The following is a 6,000-nucleotide window of genomic DNA, read 5'->3' as shown; positions in this document are numbered from 1 at the left end:
AAATATATTTAATAGCTTAAATATAAGTTAATAATTTAAATACACACACTTCTTTTATATATATTGCAGCCCTGTATTATTTATTACATTGAACAATGCAATGCTTTGAAAACCAGGACTCTGTTCAAAGTCCAGGTTATCTCCATTTTTCTCCTTCCCCTCAACTTTTTTCCTGTACATTCAGGAAAAGAATGTATATTTTTTCCTTCCTAATACCACCTGTTCTTTTGTACAGAGCCAAGTCTTTTGCAGAATTCATTCGACTTTGTTTATAGTCCAAAAATTTGAAACTGATGGGCACAAAGCTTGTAAATATAGAAAGTTCGGGTTGAGTGAGTGGAGAAGTAGAGAATAGTCTCAGGATTCCTAATGCTGCCTCATAAAAACAAACAAAGAAATAGAATGAGAGCACTGTGTCAAAAGGATATTCATTTAAATGATGAAACATTTTAATTGTGGAGAAAAAAATAATAGACTTAAATTTTGCAAAGTTTATTTGCTTTTACTCTTTTTTCTTTTTGGCAATGTGATGATGGGGGTTGGGGATATTTTTGGACTATATGCAGCCAAGGAAATCAAAAAGTGGTAATTCTAGCCAGTTGTTCTCTCCAAGAAATGTGAAATCACTCCAAGTTAAAGAGCACATAATACTGCCTGAAGTCTATTGAAATCCTTCCAAAATATGCCCAGATTAAGTCTTCCAAGTTCCATTGCTCTATTGGTGCTGTCAAATGGAGCAATTGCAAATCATGAAACCTACAAGAAAACTGAAGTGTTTTTTCCCCCCCAAATATAACAACATGTGTTGCCAATAGGTTTATTCGTTTGGAAATATATGACATGAACAGATCATTTTTTCCTTTCATACACCATTACTAGCCCTTTGGCCTTGTTATTTTGCAACTCGCTTGGTTTCTTGTCAACTCCTTTGAATGCATCCAAGGGAAACTTGGAGAAGTACTTAAAACAGAAATAACTGGGAAACTCTAAGCTGGTCTGCTTTTCTTAATGCCAACACTTAACCTTTGTTGATGTAACGTTTTCTTTGCAAATAGTGCAAATTGGAAATTTCCCTAGGATCACAATTCAGCCTTCCCCAGAGCCAAATTCAGCCTCAGAGTTTCTGTTCTCAAGTATAATGATATTTATTCAGTCCCAGCTCATTTCCTACTTTTCTATTGAAACACTAGCCTCACAGCATTATTTAACAATCTAGTCATTTGGACAATGAGCTCTTTGGTTCCAAATTTTGGATTTCTGGAGGAAACATAAATATTGTCCAGAGTTGATATTCTGGGCATCGATCAAGTGCCTGTTCTGTACAACCAGTTTGACCTTTTACTTCTCCTAGAGACACGTGTAAATTTCTTCCAAATTCATTCATTTTGTTTCGCCTGCTGGGAATCATGTTTACATACAACAATACTGTAAGAACCTATTGAGAAATCCTCTGTGCTGTCATTAATGTGTTTTCATTTGCGTGCAGAGGAGGTTTTTATTGTGTAGTCCTCCAGTGGCACCCTATTCATGCTTTCTGTTATCCCTCCAGCTTTGTCTCCTGCTAAACACATTCTCTTTTTTTCCTCCTGCAAGTGATGATTTGCATGAAGATTTGCATTTAAATGGATGTGGAGAGCACATTAACAACACCTACACAGACCACGTAAAAGCTGCACAGTATTTGTTGCTGCCAGACATGAATGGGGGAAAAAAAAATTCAATGAACATTTTGTAAGGAGAGTCCTCAGGTAACTGCATTTTAGACACAAAGGCATTTCATTAGATTATATTTAATACTGATTATGCATGCGGAAGTATATAAATACAAATGCTCTATTCCCAAAAGGAATGTTGTAAAATCATAGTACATATATGTGTTCACCACAGGAACAAAACATATGTTTCGGCATTTGAGTTGAATTCCTAGGCTCCCTAAGTAGGTTGGTCCATTTGACCTTTATGTCCTTCCTAATAGAATAGAGAGTGAGAGAATTAACACAACACTGTATTTTCTGTCTACACCTTAGAGCTTTCTTCTTGAGCGGCTCAAACAATAAACATTTTGTAAAGAGGCTAGATACCAGAGAGCGTAAAAGAAAAAAGGAGAGAAAGAGACCAGAGACCACATGGGAAGGAAGAGAAGTATGTTTAGTGAGATTTTAGGTGTCTATCCAATTTTTTACTTTAAAATATTGGAATAAGAGAGAGAGGGAGAAAAAGACCAAAAAAAGAAAAAAAAAAAAAGAGAAAAGAAAAAAGAAAATGGAAAGAGGAAAAGGTATGCTAAAAGGATATGTAAATCAGAGAACTCTAAGTCTACATGCAGACGAGGAAGAAATGAAGAGAAAGAGGAGAGGAGAGAAGAGAGGAAAAGAAAAAAGAACTGAAGAAATGATTGTAAAAGAACCTCTGCTTTATGTGTAAAGCGGAGACTTCGGGTTATCATTCAGTATTACGAGAGAGAAAATTAAACTGGTCTTGGCAAAGGATTCTATTAAGGGATAATATCTTCCCTTTTATTGTTAATTATTTTATGTTTACAATAGTCAGTGTAAATGTATATTATTTTTACAGTAACACATGGCTTGGCATAAATACTTTACCCAGGATATATGGCTAATTTCTAATTAACTTCTAGCTTTGTTAGTTTGCTTTAGATTAAAGCCCTTTCTCTTTCGAACCAGTCCTTGAAGGGGAGCAGACAACCTAATTACAGACATTCATTGTGGAATATTTATATTTAGCAATTTAAAAAGGTAATATCAATCGAGAAATGTAGTGGAAAATAAAGTGAAAGAGGAAAAGGTTGCCGCGGAGGGAGGAAAATTTATTATTTGTCTTTGTATTTTTATGTCTGCGTAAGAAAAAGAAACAGGCGAGAGAAATTTATCAACAGTCTGAATGCAGTACGGTACTAGTACCTCTGTGTCCCCAAATACAATTATTGTTTATTGCTTAAAAACAATTTTCCATAGGCTGTATGCGCTAAAGAGAAATCCATAAACATTAGAAAGAAGTCTCTAACAAGTCTTCATTGTTTATATGGGTGAAAAAAAATCCATATTTCCTTTCTCGTTAATCCAGAATGGACCCGAATAAAGCCAATTCACTGCATCCAATGAGATTTGTAATGCAACAGTAGAAGAATCTGATTTCACACATTATGGTTAGGGTCCTCCATATCCCAGCCATAACAAGGGTAATAAATAAAGTCTACTCTATACCCAGGCATATAGCCTCAGTAATTGACTCGCTGTCTGCATGAGACACAGTGATTTCCGAAAGTGAGGGGCTAGCTTGTGTGAGAGGGCTTGCAGAAATTCACCATGGGAATGTACTGGCAGAAACACTCTTTTGTGAGTACAGCCTCATTCTAGAGGCTGAGGTTACTTTAAAAAAGCAACAAAATGGGATCAGTGTTTTTGCTTTATACCTGTATCATTGTAATTGACAGAACAGAGGAAAGCCCTCTCCCCCTGGGGTCTTATTTCTTGAACTAATCTGAGTCACCTTTGGACTCACAATACCACGGTCCTGAATTCATTGAGGTTTCGATAAGTGTGGTGTATTAGTCTTAATGTGCATTTACGGTACATGGTGTAATTGCTCCTTTGGAGCTGTTAATGCATTTTTATAGCCAAAAAACAATTTCCAGATACTGTATGTATTAAGGAGAAATGTCTGCCTGAAGATTTATGTTCAGAAGGCATGAAAACAAAGCAAAACATCCTAGCGTGTGCATTCATCTTGTTAAAGACCATACACTTGGGTGCATTTGTTCTTCAAAGAGTATGAGAAGCGTCAAACATTTAGAGTTCTTTGTCATTCCAGAACCTGCCTTCGGAGCTTCCTTTTCTATTTCCTTCTGTGTCTTCGGTATATAAGGCTATCTAGGGAACAAGCAAGAAAATATAGAGCAAAGAGGTTTACGTGGTAATGGCAAGAGAGAAAGAATGATGTACTTGAAATTTTAAAATCATCTTAGAAGAGACGGTACAGATTCATATGAATGAAAACATGAAGGAAATTCTGGAAATTGGACATTGTTATACCGAGGCATGTGGAGTCAATATTAAATTGCCCTCCCCTTCCAAATGATTCTTTAAGGGTTTGGTATAATTTTTATCAAACTAGGGTGTGAATAGGTTTCCTGGTTATTCTGTTTTGTTCAATTCCAGATTCTTTCTCTGCAGGGCTCTCTGCCCGAGGGGCTATTTTCTGCCTGCATCTTGGCGCTCTGCAGTCTGCTGACTTTCACTTGGGTTTGGCCAGTGAGAGGCACTGGCAGAAGATCAAAGGGCAGAAGGAAAGGTGTTGGGTCGTTTCTTCCTTGCTCCCAGTTTGCCATGGTGCTGCGTCTCTAGCAGGCATCCATCCCTCCGTGGTCACGGCTACTGCAAATGACCCGTCTAGGACCCCAGGTCTCTCTGAGCATCAGTAATGCAAGGTGGTAAAGCCTTCTCAATTATCGCTACTCTCTGGGTGCCCCATCCTTTGTTAATCTTGCTCATCACCCTGTAAGTAATCACTTTATTAAAAATACATTTGTTGAAACCATATGGAGTGAGTGCTGGGACCCAAAAACCACAGGCAGGAGAAAGAGACACCTAAATGACCAAGCCAGTTTTACCCACCTGGTAGCCAAAATACTCCAATAGCTCTGCTGACTATAAGGTTTTGGCAAACTCATCCCCATGGTGCTGCCCAAAATGACAGATCTTTCTAGGTCTTTGCCGATTGTACTGTTATGTAGGTGGAATGCCTTGGTTTGGTTCAACCTAGAGCAATTGTGTATTATTTAGGACTTTATAGCTGCCAATGACAGAAACCCAACCTATAGTCATTAGAAAACAAAAAGCGGAGGGGGTTTATTAATTCACCTAATTGAAAAGTCCAGTGGTATAGTGGCTTTAGACATGGCAAGATCCAGAGATTCAAATGATGTTACGATACTCTGCCTCTTTCCATCCAGATCTGAACTTTACTTTCCTGTTAGCTTCTTTCTTTGGCTGGATTATTCCACATGTGTCAGAGATGCCCTTGGTAGCTCTCAGCTTACATTGCCTTAAAGAGAGGGACCTTCTTTCACCCAGAATCCATATAGATCCTGGAAAAGAAACGCAATTCTCTCAGTTTGGTTCTGAGGCTAGCTTCTTTATGGCTAAAGAACAGAACACTCTCTTTGATTTGCCTGGCTCATGTTCTTATGCCTGAGCCCGAGGAGGCAGGAACAGTTCCACTGAGTCCAAAAAGGGCAGCTTCTTAAAGCATAAGATGTGACTGAGCAAAAGTAATAGACACATACTTTATATGTTCTAAAAAATTCTCAGAAATAGTCTGTCACCGGGTGCAAAAATGATGCATGAGCACCATGTGTGTAAGAGACTGAAGAAACATATGAGCGGTCTATCCCTAACTCATTGTGACCTTCCTAACTACCTTTTAACACCTGCTTGTGGTCCATAGATAAATACTGGTGGAAACAACTGTGCGTTTCTAGTCTCTGCTTTATGGTGAAAAGAAGATAAGAGATTTTTGGAAAGAGAACTGAATATATTACTTTATGTCCAGTGGATGCTCAATCAATTTTAATTATCCTACTTATGAATGGGAGGGAAAGATAAGGGATGCAAAATCACTGCTGAAAAAGAAAACATCTGGCTTGGGAAAGTGATTCGGAGTCTGAATCCAGTTCGGGCTCTAACATGTGAACTCCGTGTGGGTGTGCTCGTGAAAATCCAGGAGTCTATGTTTGTTTCTTTGAGAAATGGGGAAGAATCTAGAAGATAAAGGGAGGAGGGGCCCTCTTCTATCCTTTCTATGAGATTTCTTTAACAAATAGTTTAATAAGGACATCAGCAGTCATTGGGCTTATTTCTTGGTTTTACTTTGTAGTTCATGTAACGGATAATGTGCTTCCACACAATATCTGCATCTAAACATTCCTTTCAGGGAAAACATTTAGGAAAAAATAGATGTTCTGGTGTCCAAACTCTGTTC

The sequence above is a fragment of the Pteropus vampyrus genome, unplaced genomic scaffold (assembly GCF_000151845.1).
Source record: "Pteropus vampyrus isolate Shadow unplaced genomic scaffold, Pvam_2.0 Scaffold39, whole genome shotgun sequence".
Taxonomy (NCBI): domain Eukaryota; kingdom Metazoa; phylum Chordata; class Mammalia; order Chiroptera; family Pteropodidae; genus Pteropus; species Pteropus vampyrus.
Note: the sequence above shows the minus strand (reverse complement) of the source record.